Here is a 16,675-nt window from a genome sequence, read left to right on the forward strand (position 1 = left end):
AGAAGTGATTTTTTTTGGCCATAAAGATTTCTTTGTGATACTTCTTTGTTATTGTCTTGTAAATGGTGTGGTTTTATCCGAAGAGCTCCATTTCCAAGCAGCTTCTGCTCTTCTACGCTCTTGCTTTAGCAATGTCAGCTGGTCATTAAACCAGCTGGAGTTGTTTTTCCGGTGCCACCAAGTAAGCTGACTGTAGTAGCGTCTTGTTGATGGCGTCAAGTGTTTCTGGGGCTGTTTGTTTTTGTTGGATTGTTTTTATTTTGTTCCCTAGTGTTGTTTTGAAGAGTTCCGAGTGGAGCTTCCTCTGAGATCTAGTCCAGTGAGTTGTCACCGGTTTTGTCGTTTTTTTTTGGCCTGGCGTTATTGGTGATTTTGAATTTAATGGCATGGTGATCGGTCCATGGTAGTGGCTCATTTTTCAAGACGTTAATTTCCAAATCTTGTTTGAAAATGAGATTGAGTGTATGACCTGAGGCATGAGTGGGGCCTAGTATTAGTTGCTGCAGACCTAATCCTTCCAGATGGTCGATGCAGGCGTCGGCGACGGGGTCCAGCGAGGAGTTGGCCCAATGGTTGAAATCCCCAAGCACCAGGAGGTGTTTAAAGCTTAGGGTGTATGAGGAGATGAATTCTGTCAACGACGTGAGAAGGTGCGTTTTTGGGCCCGGTGGTCTATAGCAAAGTAGAATATGGACCATATCTTGGGGATTTGTTTGCAGCTGAGTGAGGGTTTCCATGAATGGAAGCAAGTTTTGAAGGACTGGTTTGGTGATCGAGAGGTGAGTCTTGTGGATCACCGCCAGGCCTCCCCCTCTTTGCCCCACTCTGTTCTGCATTTGAATGCGATAATTTGCTGGCACCAGTTCTCCCAGAATGGTGTTGCAGTCTGCTGTAAGCCAGCTTTCTGTGATGAAGAGGCAATCTAGATCGTGTTGAAGGATGAAATCATAGATTTCTTCCCGGTGTTTTACTGCCGATCTTGTGTTAACCAAAGCGCATGATATGCGTTTGGGCTGGTGTACCTGCATGCAATTTTTTAATGTTAATCGTCGATTGATTCTTAACAGTTGCTCACTCACTTTAGAGCTTTTTTGGTGACCGTAGGAAGTGTAGAGGCGAATGGCTTTAGTTCCCAAATGGTTTCTGCAGAGTATTTCAGATAACCCATGGTTGCAGAAAAGACGCAGGGAATCTATAAATAGATTAGCACTGAGCTGAACTAATAAAAAAACAGAGCTGAAAGTCTCTATCTATGATGATAGGGTGTGTGTGCCTTTCCTCCAATCAGCTGTCTTGGTTGTATGCCCAGGCTTCACTGCAGTGTTTACTAGGAAGAGAAAATTTCCTAACACGGTGTGCACTTTCTAAACCATATATAAAGATGAGGACAGCAGATATACATGTAAAACGTATGTAGGGATATTTGTTTCATCCCTTTGTATCATCTGAGGCTGTTCACTGGGTATATGTGAGGTTTTACATCCACTTTAATGTACCGCTGTTCTCTCTTCATGTTTTACAAAGGATACATTTCCTGTCTTCCTCCCTTTTTAATAATGCCAAAAATATTAAAAGAGGTTCCGGATGTCACCTTAGTCAAAGATTATGAAAAGCAATGTGATGCAAATAAATCAGAGTTTATGTTACCTTGTTTTTAATGAAAGGCTAGGGACAAACTGCTATATAGGCCTGAATCTTGTATGAGACTCATGTCAAGAAAACCTACCTCAGAAATCAACCTTTTTTGGCAAGTAAATTATAGTTGCATCAAACTGTCAGATGCTTTAATTGTTCTGGAAGCAACAGATTCTCTTTAAAGTGAAACCGTCAGCCATTTAAAATTTTCAATAATGAAAGAGCAAAACCTAAGAGCAGTCTCCAGGGGACTTATATAACCTGTTTTATACATGCTATATTACCAAAAGTATTGGGATGCCTGCCTTTACAGACACATGAACTTTAATGGAATCCCAGTCTAATAGCTGGATTCACGTAGGGTGGCGTATGTTTCAGCCGGCGTAGCGTATCGTATTTACGCTACGCCGTCGTTAGTCAGAGAAGCAAGTGCTGTATTCACAAAGCACTTGCCTCCTAAGTTAATTAAGCGCGCCTAATTCAAATGAGGAACAGGGGGGGCGTGTTTTATGTTAATGAATCGTGACCCGACGTGATTGACGTTTTCCCAGTGTCCCATTTCCCAGTGTGCATTGCTCCAAAGTACGCCACAAGGACTTATTGGTTTTGACGTGAACGTAAATTACGTCCAGCCCCATTCACGGACACGACGCAAACGACGTAAAATTTTTAAAATTCGACGCGGGAACGACGTCAATACTTAACATTGACCTAGCCAGCTTTTTGTTGGACTAACTTTACGCCTGAAAATGCCTTACGTAAACGGCGTATCTTTACTGCGACGGGCAAGCGTACATTCATAATAAGGCGTATCTCGCTGATTTACGCATTCTAGGCGTAAATCAGCGTTCACGCCCCTAGCGGCCGGCGGAACTAGACAGCTAAGATACAACGGCGCAGGCAGTCATATCTTAGCTACATTTAAGTGTATTTCAATTTGAGAATACACTTAAATGTACGACGGCTTAGATTCAGAGTTACGACGGCGAATCTACTGATATGCCGGCTTAACTCTTTCTGAATCTAGCTATTAGTCTGTAGGGTTCAATATTGAGTTGGCCCACCCTTTGCAACTATAACAGCTTCAACTCTTCTGGGAAGGCTGTCCACAAGGTTTAGGAATGTGTCTATGGGAATGTTAGACCATTCTTCCAGAACCGCATTTGGGAGGTCAGGTACTGATGTGGATGAGAAGGCCTGGCTCTTATTCTGAGCTCTTATTCATCCCAAAGGTGTAGGTCAACTCAGTAATGAACCTTATAGACTAAGACTGAGATGCCATTAAAGTTCATGTGCGTGTAAAGGCAAGCGTCCAAATACTTTTGGTAATAAAGTGTACCTTGAGTTACTGTTTGAGCTAAGCCCATAACACTAATAATCTCTTTGCCCAGGAAGATTACCTCAGTGGCCAATAAAAGTGCTCTCATGGCACAGTAGTATACTTGATGAGAAGGCTTATTTTTCGGCATTAAAAAAATGTAGTTTTTCAAAAACGTCATTTAAAACGATTGTGTGTGGGCTACACATCATTTTTTAGGTTCTGAAAAACAACAAAAAAAAAATTCGAACATGCTGCATTTTTAAACGTCGTTTTAAACAATGTCGTTTATCGGGTTGTAAAAAATGAAAAAATTATCGTGTGTGGGCTAAAACGATGTAAAAAACCCACGCTTGCTCAGAAGCAAGTTATGAGATGGGAGCGCTCGTTCTGGTAAAACTACCGTTCTGGGAGTAAGCACATTTATCACGCTGTAACAGACAGAAAAGCGCAAATCGTCTTTTACTAACACGGAATCAGCTAAAGCAGCCCAAAGGCGAATGGAACTTCCCCTTTATAGTGCCGTCGTACATGTTGTACGTCACCGCGTTTTGCTAGATCATTTTTTAAAAATTATGGTGTGTAGGCAACATCGTTTTAATGATGAAGTTGGGAAAATGTCGTTTTTTGGACATGCTGAAAAACAAAGTTTTTTTACATGCTGAAAAATGATCGTGTGTACGCGGCATTAGATCTGATGCAAAAGCAAGGTGTTAACCCCCAAGTAAAAAAAAAAAAAAAACTGAGCAGTAACAAGGTAAAATTAGGATTGAAGGAGTGCACATAAAAAGAGTTCAATGGCTGGCAAATTTGTTTTATCCCTTTCCTCTTTAGGAGAACCCTGCTAGTAAGTACTAATTGTAATCACAGCTGCCCCTACTGCCATTTCACTGACACAGCTCTATGCAACTGCTTGTACTGTCATTGCCTTGAGCTGGCCTCAGATTTAAGAACAGCAGCCCAAGGAAAGCTGAACGAAGTTGTTGTAAAAGTGATTAAGGAAACAATTGCCTTAAGAGCAGCTTCAGTCATAAATAAGTGGCACAGCGACATTAGCTGGAATGCTTAAAGTGTTTCTTAGAGGTGGATAATCTCATAGAGAATTAAATATGTAAGCCTACTTTATAGACAACAGCTTAACTTTCTAGCAACAATATACTTTATATACAATGACATTTTTTTTGTTTGACATAGAACATTTTGTTTGCCTGATATCTCTAGGATAAATTCATGAAAACAAGTGACTTGTTTCCAAACTCTATTTTGCCTTCCAATATTAAAACTGGCAAGAAAAATAAGGTCTCAGCTTGTCTTTTCATCTATATTCATGTCTTATTTAGCAGAATAAAGTTCCCAGGCATCATTCTTCATTCTCTCCAATTGTTTGTCACAGCAAACTGTGAGAAGAACATTCTGACTTATGCATCCTAATGTTCCAAAGCTTATTAAATTGCAAATAAAATGTTTTATTCAGCCTGGAATGTTTTAACACTGATGGGGTAGCAAATGCTTTTTATTCTATAATTCTAGAAATGTCAAGTTTAAAAGATCTGTATTTTTTTCTGCCTGTGACCCATTGGGGAGATTTACCTTGACTTCCTGTCCTGGAGATGTAACAAAGGGAGATGTAAACTCAAATTGATGCAAAACAGCATCATTGATGGAATGGAGACCTACTAGGCAGCACATATTGCTCACATCATCACTCTAAAACTTATGCCGCGTACAGGCGGTTGGAATTTCTGGCAGAAAAAGTCAGATGGGAGCTTTTCATCGAATATTCCGACCGTGTGTATGCCCCATCAGACTTTTTCTGCTGGAATTTCCGACAGACTTAGCTAGAGAGCAGGTTCTCTATCTTCCCGTTGGAAAGTCCGGCCGTGTGTACATGGCATAAGTGTCCCTTGTGGTGGGTTTTATTGGAAATCCTAGATTCCCCCCAAACAAGATGGCTCCTTTTACCATTTCTCTTTAATTTGCATTCATATCTTCCTTTACCAGTCCATTTTATGAAATAGGAAATGTTTAATTTCAAAAGACTGGGATCTCCCAAAGGGGTGTAGCACCGCACTTGAACATACCTGTAGAGCTCAGCTAAGTATTACCTTATTGGATTGACTGAAACAAGTTTGGGGATAGAATGTTACTTGTGAATGTAATGGATAAATGTAAACAGTTATTCGTCAGTGCCTCTATGGCTTTGGTAACTTTAGCCTTGGAAGCCTTTCTTGAGTTTCATTCAAGGAGCCTCTTCCCCATTTCTGCAGTTTCTTTCTCAAAACCCTCTATGGTAGAAAAGTTATGCTGAGGTCTGATGAACTGACCCCTAAATATAGTTATTTGGACATACATAGGGTGAAAGCTATCAGCTCAGAGAACAGAGTTCCTTGAAGTCAGTTTACATATATTTTATGGTCCACATCAGATCTACACAAAGTTAAGTCTAAGTAATTGATGTAAACAAACTGTTCTTCCCCCAAAAACTAACATTGTGCTCATTAAATTACCCTAATGGTTCAGTCAGGAAAAATCACAATGAAAATCAGATCTATATAGCAAGAGAAAAACCTTATCTGTTCGTTAAAGGGTTGGTATTTACAAAGATGCCGAGCTCCTCCCACCAACCCATATATAGGTTGATATATGTGAGTGAAATCTTCTCTGGAGGTACCAGAGAAGGAGTTAACAACTACCAAACAATAAATAATTGTGGGCCAGCAAAAATGTAACTGCTGCCAACCTGAAATGCTTCAAATCAAATGAATACCTGGTGTAACAGTCCAGAGGATTTTTCAGAGCCTGTAGTACCAAGCTGTGAGGTATGCAAGACTATAGTGTTGTTGGATGACTTGTTTGATATGCCTTAAGTTAGCAAATTAACCACCAAGGGTTGAAGGAGAATATCTCTCACGTGCTAGGGTGCTTGCTGCCCACCATATTAACGTCTTTGAATGATCCACCAGGTTTTAGCTCCAGAAGTAGGCAGGGATGAATCTGGACTTTGGCAGAAATGGTGGGCATGAGCTTTAAGCTTTTAAAGAGAAATAAGGTAATTAATGACCTCCTTCAGAAAATTATAGTTGGCTGGCTGGCCTCAATACTCTATGAGCAACCAACCAGGAACAAGTATACAGATCAGGAGAGTTGAAGAAAAGACAGTCCTTTAAACTTGTTCTGGGTCACAGACTCACAATTTGAAGGCAAGCAGTCAGAATTTTCAAAAGGAAAGGTTTTTTAAGGTAATCAGGAAGTCTTTCATACATTTTTCCATTCATTGGCATAATTAAGAACTGGTTCTCAGACTATTGTGTGCAGGGGGTAAGGGAAATCTCTTGAACACAAGTTCCCTCTAGATTCCTGGGAAACAAAATCCAACATTGAAAATATCATTGTCTGGTGGGTTTACACTTCCCTGGTTTAGCTATTGTCCTCCTAAAGTTTGTGAAAGTCTGGAAATCATGATGTTCTCTAAAAGATGTTGAATATTCAAATGTTTAGAATTTGGTGTTTTGTGTACTCTTCTGCATTTGATCAATGCTTATTTTTCTGAACTGTAATTTTTTCCCCAGAATGTGCCCTTGATATCCCTTTTGTCTAATATAATAAACAATGTTTTGAGCTGTAAACATCTGATTAACACGAAACACAACTAAACAAAAAAAAAATGCATTTCCCGGTATATTGTGGTAAAAGTATATTCCATTCATAGCTAGGAGGAAAGCCCTGATATGTATACTGTCTGATTAGTACTTCATTTTTTACGAAGAGATATCTGTAGTACACTAATTAACCCTCTGCCTATGGCTAGCAATGTGATAATCTGGGAACTCCAGCTTTAAGTGAAGAATTCTCAAACACTCCCACTAAAGGCTCCATGTTCTCTCATATATACAGAAAGCCTGATTTAAGAAGATATAGTACTAAGACGTTTCACACAATCAGATTCAAACCTGCCTTGGAGCCCGATGTTCAAGTCGAACGTAAGTTCGACTCGAACATCGGGTGTTTGCCTGTTCGCCAAATTTAGAACATTATGGGGCGTTCGCGGGAAATTTGAGCACCCCATAATGAACGGCGAGACTGTCAATGCACTGCGAGATCACAGTACATTGACGGCTGCTGATTGGCTAAAGTGTGCACCTGACCTGCATGCTGGGTGCCTTTGGCCAATCATGGCTCTGGGGGCTGAGTCCACGCTCCACACTATGTTAGGCTGCTTACATAGCAGCCGTACATAGTTTTATGAATATGAGCAGCAGAATGACATTTGTAAAGGAAAAAAATTAATTTAAAACTGCTTGCGGCTGTAATGTATTGCCTGATCCCAGCAATATAGATAACAACGGCATGGGTTCCCCCCCAGTTCATTACCAGGCCCTTTGGGTCTGGTATGGATATTAAGAGGAACCCTGCACCAATTTTTTTCTTAAATGGTGTGGGGGTTCCCCCCAACTCCATACCAGGCTCTTTAGGTTAGGCATGGATATTAAGGGGAAACCCACGCCAAGATTTAAAAAAAATGTAATGGGGGTCCCCTGAAAATCCATACCAGACCCTTATCCAAGCACAGAACCTGGCATTCCACAGGAAAAGGGGGGACAAGAGAGCACCCCCCCCTCCTGAACCGTACCAAGCCGCATGCGCTCAACATGGGGATGGTGTTTTGGGGTTCACATGTCCGCTGACATCCACCTCCCCATAGAGATCAATGGATGGTCCAATCAGGTCTGCCTGAAAAACAGACGGGCAGAAAGGGGCCATAAGTGACCACAGTTACCACAGGATCACCTGTAAATACAGCTCAGACAGAAAAGGAGAGGATATACTTTTACCTCCTTGTTAGTCCATGTGTTGAAATGCTGTTACTCTGCTGCTCCCTCGCCGCTGCAGGTAATCAACACTTCCAGGTGTGTGAATATCTGCTCCTTACACTGTGGTTCCTCTTGCCAGCTCACATGTCACAAAAACAATAATTTTTGCCAAAATATTACTTGAACATAACACTGGCAAGAAATTCTTTCATTTTAAAGTATTTTTAAGGGCTTATCAACCTTTTCCCTCCACTAATTTGTATTAGTGTCTCATTTATTTTTCCTTCCTTTTTTCTAATGGTGGTGAGAAAGAACTTGTGACGTTGTCACATCCACTAGCAAATCAGCTTTTCAATTATATAGAATAATTTATTAAAAGAACTTTACCAAGCCGACCTACAGCCCACATTTTGATTTCAATTTTTAATGCAAGCACTTATATCTGAAATGTGAAAAGCTTTTCATGACCGGCTTGTATAGAATTGTGGTTAACTCTTCCTGTTGCTAATTTGTCTACTCATTACAGTGACGTCCATAAAAATTCTCAGTTAAAAATGTATGCTGCCTGTCTCACCTGCGAATCAAGAGCTCTCAAAATATAAATTTTTAATGTGTTTTTTTTATACGGTTAGAACAAAGTTCTACAAAAAGACAGAGATAATTACATCAATAATTCCAGGTTACTTATTTGAAGTGATGTACGTCAACAAGCAGCAGCAATTAGTTTAGAAGAACGGTCAAAACAATGACGGTGTCATTTTAATAATAATTAACAGAATGTAGTTGTAAATGTTTATATTTTTCATGTTTTGTAGACTCCCTTGCAGTGGCAAGAGCTAAAGAGTGTTATCAAAAATTGTTTACGCTGCCGAATGTTGATCTTGTGGTATATATGCCTCTCCCAGGACTAGCAAAGTCATTTGGTTTCCAAAGTGCCTTCCATATTTCACTGCATGTAGCTCTCGCTAATTGAGAGAAGCAAAAATAGACAAATAAAGAGATATATTTAAGAGAATGGGTTTTACAATTATATACGTGTTTAATATTGTGCAGGGAGAAACTGTTAGCAAAACTGTCGCATTAGGGAGAATGTTACTGAGTGAATGTCATTGAAGATTTAATGTTAAAAATCATGGGCATGTTTTTAAAGAGACACTAAAGGTTCCTGTTAAAAAAAAAATAACAAACATGTTATACTTAACGCAACTATGCAGCTCGTTTTGCACACAGTGGCCCCAATCCTAGTCTTCTGGGGTCCCTTGGCGGCTATCTCTGCTCCTCCTCGCAAGAACTAACCCCCTTCATGGGAGCTCTCTCCCATGGGGGTTAGTTCTTGCGGGCGTGCTCCCATGATACAGCTGGCAGTTATAGCCGCTAATTGTATCACTCAGCCCTGCCCTGGCACGCTGCGTCATTGGATGTGATTGACAGCAGCACGAGCCAATGGCTGCGCTGCTATAAATCCATCCAATCTAGCCAATCAACAGCCAGACTGAAGGGAGAAGAGGACGAGTGTAGCAGGTGAACGGGCTCAGGTAAGTAAAACGGGGGGGGGGACTGGGGGGCCGTCATTGCCAGGTTTTTTTTCACCTTAATGCATAGGAACCTTTACAACCCCTTTAAAACTGAAATTTTGTGGGGTATTTTTTTACTGCTCCACAGTTGCCAAAATAATCTAAGAGGCTCTTGTTGCAATGTTAACCTTTTCTTTGGAGCTGTGCACCACAGACTTACCGTTCTATAATCCAGTGTCAGTTATCTTCCAGGTTGCATTTTGAATGACAGCCTGAATCATTTAAACAAATTCCTGTGAGCCTAGGCTGCCAAGGACCCCAAATAATCACACCGACCATGGCCCATGAGAGAATCATGAGACAGACAACCTGGAAAGAAAAAAAAAAAAACACATTGGGGGTTATTTACAAGTGCAAAGTGCATTTGAAATTGCACTGAAAGTGCACTTGGAAGTGCAGTCACTGTAAATCTGAGGGGTAGATCTGAAAGGAAGGGAAGCTCTGCTGATTTTATTATCCAATCATGTGCAAGCTAAAATGCTGTTTTTTATTTTCCTTGCATGTCCCCCTCAGATCTACAGTGACTGCACTTCCAATTGCAAAGTGGATTTGCCTTTAGTAAATAACCCCCATTGAGTTAAAAAAAAACATAGGATGTTTCAAGAAATGTGTGCGTGTGGATGGGGGGAGGGGGGATATTAGGGTATTAGTAGTGGAGTGCCCATTTACAATGTTCATATGCAGGTACAGGTCTCTTAACCACTTCAGCCCTGGACCATTCTGCTGGTCAATGACCGGGCCACTTTTTGCGATTCGGCACTATGTCGCTTTAGCTGACAATTGTGCGGTCGTGTGACGTGGCTCCCAAACAAAATTTTGCTGTAATAATTATTGACAAAAAAATCGCAATAAGCATTTATTGATTGGTTTGCGCAAAAGTTATAGTGTCTACAAAATAGGGGATATATTTATGGCATTTTTATTAATATTTTTTATTTTACTAGTAATGGCAGCGATCTGCGATTTTTATCGGTACTTCGACCTTATGGCGGACACTTCGAACACTTTTGACACATTTTAGGGACCATTGGCATTTTTATAGTGATCAGTGCTATAAAAATGCATTGATTACTGTAAAAAAAAGTCACTGGCAGTGAAGGGGTTAACACTAGGGGGTGAGGAAGGGGTTAATTATGTTCCCTAGGTGTGTTCTAACTGAAGGGGGGTGGGGCTGACTAGGGAAAATTACATTGTATGAACATGCGATAAGTAATTTCTCCCCCTGACAGGACTGGGAGCTGTGTGTTTATACACACAGCTCCTGGTTCTCGCTCTGTAACGAGCAATCACGGGTGCCCGGCGGTGATCGCGCCCGCCGGGCACTCGCATCCGCACCAGGGGCGAGCAGGGGTAGAGAGAGACTCTCTGAATTCACCCAGAAAATATTTTTCCTCAGCATCCCTGAAATTAGAAATGTTTAATTGTAAAAAATCAGTTAATTGTTTTAGAAATTTAAAAATTGTACAGATGTGTTCAAACACAATTAATAGGAGGCAAATTTGGTCGCAGACAGTTTGATTTTTTCAGACAGAATTGTTACATTAAATCATTTTTTTTCAGACACCGATAAATCGGATACATGTGAATAGGTGGCTAGTTTACAAGCAGAGAGTTTCAGCCAGAAATATTAAATGCAACTGTAGTTTTTCAAATACACAATTTGAAAATTGCATGGATTTGCTGAACCAGAATCTTATCCTTTTCAATGTGAGACATTTTGTAGACAGAGAGTAGCATATATCACCCATAATATTAAATGAACATTTATTTTTTCTGAGTAAAAAGTTTTTGTGGACAAATATCAGTTGTCAAAAGCACCTCACCCCGGTAAATGATGAAAAGAAAAAAAGGGCAAAAATAGGGTACCACAAGGACCCAGGGGCTATTGAAATGGTGCAGATAAAGATTCAAACAATCAGAGTTTTATAAAAAATAGAAAACAATTTATTACAAACAATTATATGACATAAATATGATAAATAAAGGTAAATCTTGATTAAATACATCATGTGAAATCAAGACGAGGCATTGTTTTGGTCAGCTCTACATGTTTCACTCTTTGAGTTTCCTCAGGAGCTTTAGACAGACAATGCTAGATAACAAAAAAACAGGGAAAAGCATATAATTAAATGACTGTAAAGAATTTTTTACATGTCAATACATACTGGTAAATACATAAGTTATAATTAATGATATGAAAAGGGGAAAACAGTTGGTCAAATTACATCAATTTTAGCAGAATATGCATGCTCAAGGGTCTCAATCATAAATAAACAGGGGCACTATAATAAATTTCCAAAAACTTACCAAGAATAAAATTAAAAATCAGAAGACAACAGCATGAAAGGACAGCAGATCACGCAGGAATAACTAATGCTTCAAATACAGAACCCGAAGACACCTCCAGAGAACCACAGCAGAATTTTCATAAGGGCTTAATATTCTGCTGTGGTTCTCTGGAGGTGTCTTCGGGTTCTGTATTTGAAGCATTAGTTATTCCTGCGTGATCTGCTGTCCTTTCATGCTGTTGTCTTCTGATTTTTAATTTTATTCTTGGTAAGTTTTTGGAAATTTATTATAGTGCCCCTGTTTATTTATGATTGAGACCCTTGAGCATGCATATTCTGCTAAAATCGATGTAATTTGACCAACTGTTTTCCCCTTTTCATATCATTAATTATGTATTTACCAGTATGTATTGACATGTAAAAATTTCTTTACAGTCATTTAATTATATGCTTTTCCCTGTTTTTTTGTTATCTAGCATTGCCTGTCTAAAGCTCCTGAGGAAACTCAAAGAGTGAAACATGTAGAGCTGACCAAAACAATGCCTCGTCTTGATTTCACATGATGTATTTAATCAAGATTTACCTTTATTTATCATATTTATGTCATATAATTGTTTGTAATAAATTGTTTTCTATTTTTTATAAAACTCTGATTGTGTGAATCTTTATCTGCACCATTTCAATAGCCCCTGGGTCCTTGTGGTACCCTATTTTTGCCCTTTTTTTCTTTTCATTTATTTTTTCTGAGACATTATATAAAAATTAAACATATTTTAGGCACAGAATCACATCTATTAACATCATGTCTGGTATACCTAATAGGAAAGGCAGAAACTCCTGCAGGGGATGATCAGCTTCTCTATCCATAGGCCAAAGCAATGATCGGGGTGCAGAAGCAAGAGTACATAAACATTTCTTTATGAGCACTGAACATGCTATACATCCAGGGCACGCAGACTGATAATGACATGGCTAACAAAGCCTGCTCCATACTCCTCATCCTCCCCCAGGTGCAGAGTGCTGTAGCTTGAAGTCAGGTGTCCAACAACCCACTGAGGTGTAAAGAACTGTGAGGCTGCTTTCTCCAATAACATACATACAATGTTTTATAATCTAAAACACCATGGTACAAAGAACATTTAAAATGCCCCTAGGTACCCACTGTAACATACTGACATATTCATAATTTATATGAAAAATAACACAATATCACAATATGTATATGATATACAATAGTACTATATACACAGCTCCTAGAATTATTAAAATAGCAGGTCATCCCAACTTTAGCTCCTCTGCCATGTTGTAAACCCTTTGTATGTTCCAAGAAGTGAGGAGAAAAGTTAAAATGCAATGCAGCGTGCCAAATGTACTTTAGAGTATATTAGCTAGATTCAGAAACACTTACGACGGCGTATCACTAGATATGCCGTCGTAAGTCCGAATCCGCGCCGTCGTATCTTTAAGCGTATTCTCAAACTGAGATACGCTTAAATCTTGCTAAGATACGACCGGCGCAAGTCTCCTACGCTGTCGTATTTTAGTTGCATATTTACGCTGACCGCTAGGGGCGTGTACGTGGATTTACGCCGAGAATATGCAAATGAGCAAGATACGCCTATTCACGAACGTACTTGCGCCCGATACGCTGTTTACTTAAGGCGTTTTTTTGGCGTAAAGATAAACCACCAAAAAGATGGCGCAGCCCATGCAAGGTATAGGCGACGGAACAGCCGTCGTATTTTACATCGTTTGCGTAAGCGTACGTGAATGGGGCTGGGCGTAGGTTACGTTCACGTCGACAGCAAGGAGTATTTGCGACGTGATTCTGGGCATGCGCCGTACCAACGGCCCTCATTTACATGGGGTCACAGGTATTTTACATGGAGCACGCCCCCTACCTGCCTAATTTGAATTAGGCGGGGTTACGCCGCCACATTTACACTACGCCGCCGTAACTTAGGACGCAAGTTCTTTGTGAATACAGTACCTGCCTCTCTAAGTTACGGCGGCGTAGTGTATCTGAGATGCGCCGTTCATAAAAAGCGTCATTTACGTGGGGTCACATAAAATTAACATAACACACGCCCACATCTACCACATTTGAATTAGGCGGGCTTACGCCAGCCTATTTACGCGACGCTGCCGCAACTTTCGTTTGAGAATATGCCACTTGCCTGTAAAAGTTACGGAGGCGTAACGTAAATAGGATACGTTACGCCCGCACAAAGATACGCCGATGTACGTGAATCTGGGCCATGGTTTCCATTAATTAGTGATCAGTCACAGGTTTTTCTTAATGAGGGCTCTTGGACTGATATGACCTATTTTTCATAGAAAACAAACAATATTTTAAATGTGCTCATACATCTATTTTCCCCAGTAGATTTTTCACACCTAACAACAATAATTAATTATGTTGTGACTTGTCAAAGTTTTCAATTGACATATTTGTCATTTTGGGATCCCTTCCTGGTCATCGATTAGTGTGATAATTATCACAGAGCAAAGTCAATAGCATACCAAAGTGGATTTTAATGGCTAAAATTCTAATCCCGTTCTGAGCTGGAAAATGACAACTAAGCCAATGGAAGTGTAGACAAACATGAAAATTTGCACAGAAGGCAATTGTGAATAATGAAATGAAATTACAATTTAAAGTTGAATTCATCTGTATACACCCCTAGTGGACTAGGGCACTTAATACATACCTGACAATTTAACTTTAATATGCCATTGAAAGGATATTTATTGAGGAGCTATTCATCAACCCAGAACATTTGAAATTCATGGAAATTGATTTCTTGCGACCAACTGCTTTAGGATTTGACAGGTTAATTAAATTATATTGTAAAGAGTTATATGGATATTTCACTTGCAAGCAGGGATTCCAGGTATAATGTTTATTCCTTATGCGGTGGCTTTATTTGTATGGATTTTATTTATTTGATGCGATACTGGCATGTATCTCTTTATACTTTAGTCACATTTTCTCTGGTTATAAAAGTGTATATAAAGTCAAAACATTTTCATTGGGTTTGGGTAGAATGAAGAAGAGTCAGAAGCCCTCGCTGGCTTTTGTTGATGTCTGTATTTCCCCCCGCTGAGAAGACTCACCTCTAGATTTGTTCCTTCTGACCATTGTGGGTACAGAAAGTCATGAAAAATACAACATGTTTTAAATGGGTAAACAAATTCAGGTGACAACTGTATAAAAGGAGAAAAAAAATAGCAGTCTTAACCATTCAAAACTCTATATAAAATAAATATACAGTGAAAACTTGAATTACGAAAATAATCAGTTCCAGGAGAACGCTTGTAATCCAAAGCACTCGCATATCAAAACAACTTTCCCCATAGAAGTCAATGCAAACAAAAATAATTTGTTCCACATTGACTATAGTATGCAATACTGCATGTGGCCAGAGGTGGGGGGCACCGATGAGACTCGGAAATACTTGGAGACCATTCTGCTGCATTCGGAAACCCTCTGAAAGGCCTGGAAACACTCAGGAACAGAGTATTTCCGAGTGTTTCCGAGTATTTCCGAACGGCTCTGAACACTTGCAAACCAAGTCAGTTAAAAAAAAAAAAAAAATTGCTTGTATTGCGAAATGCTTGTTCACCGCGTTACTCGCAACCCGAGGTTCCACTGTAGTATAATTCCCCCTAAGTCTTTGTTTTGTCTGAAAATGGAAGCTAGGCTAGCTTAACGTTGAGCTCCAGTCCTTATTTGGTTTATTAAAAGTCGACAGCTACAAAAACTGTAGCTGCTGACTTTTTATAAACACACTCACCTGCCTAACGATCCAGCGATGTGGTCACCCAATCCGTCCCTTCCCACTGGTTTCTTTCCCTGGCACTGGCATTTCAACTGAGGATACACTGTGACAGATTGCCGCTGCACAGCCGGGTGCCCACTGTGCAGGCGCAAGGCACGCTGTGCTTTGTTGGATCGCCTGGGCGATCTGAGTGGAATTGGGGAACGGGTACTTGCCAAAACCAGTTACCTGCTCCCCCTGCAAAAAAAGTACCATTTGGTAGAAGAGGAGGAGTGATGGAGGCCTTAAGCCCCATACACACTATCAGTTTTCCTGGAGGTTTTTCTCTTCAGGTTTACCAAAACCTTATAATATGAGGTCAAACCTCAAGAGTTTCAATTTGTATGCAATCAAGCAGGCCCTTGCACTACATGATTTTGGTAAACCTGAAGAGAAAACCTGCAGGAAAACTGATAGTGTGTATGGGGCTTTAAAGCGGAACTTGCGCTTTTGGGTGGAGCTCCGCTTTAGCAAATTACATTTAAAAAAAATTTGCTCAAATTTGCTCAAACAGAATGCTCATTCAAATTTGTAATTGTTAGTGGGGTCAAATCGAATGTCATTTATGACCACAGTGGTAAGACAATTCAAAGGAGCAGGATGGAAAAAAAACTTTCAAGCAAACAAATTTGCTATAGTAAATGTGGTTTTCGTTCATTCTCTCGACAAACATTTGGCAAGTCATCATATATACTGATAGGAATTTCCAGATTAATTTTCATACAAATGTTCGAACAAATGTTTGTTTGGAAATTTACCAGTGTATGGCCAGCTACAGAGATAGAAAATTACTTTATGTGCAATACTGAAGGCTTATCCAACCCATATTTTATGAAAATATTGAAATGTGTTTGTATACAACATTAAAAGTATATTCCACAGTTTACTAGAAAAACCCAAATACATACAAGTATGTTACACTGCATATAAATATATTTGACCCTGGAGAAGTCCTACAAATATCACATTAAGACTGGGTTCACATACAGTATATCCAAATTGGATGTGGTTTTCTCTGTGTTGCGGTACCTCTCTTCCCGAGCTCCAAAGTACACGAACCGCCGCTAACCGCCGAAGTGCAATAGGTTCCAACCGGCAACTCTCTCCATACACCGTCCTTAGTGGCCAGTAACCCAATCCCCTCCAGTAACGAGACCAAGCTCCATTATGAGGGTAAAACACAAACTCATTTACTGTGGGCTACCCGCCCGTATTTATGCAGGTCTCC

The sequence above is a fragment of the Rana temporaria genome, chromosome 8 (assembly GCF_905171775.1).
Source record: "Rana temporaria chromosome 8, aRanTem1.1, whole genome shotgun sequence".
Lineage (NCBI taxonomy): Eukaryota > Metazoa > Chordata > Amphibia > Anura > Ranidae > Rana > Rana temporaria.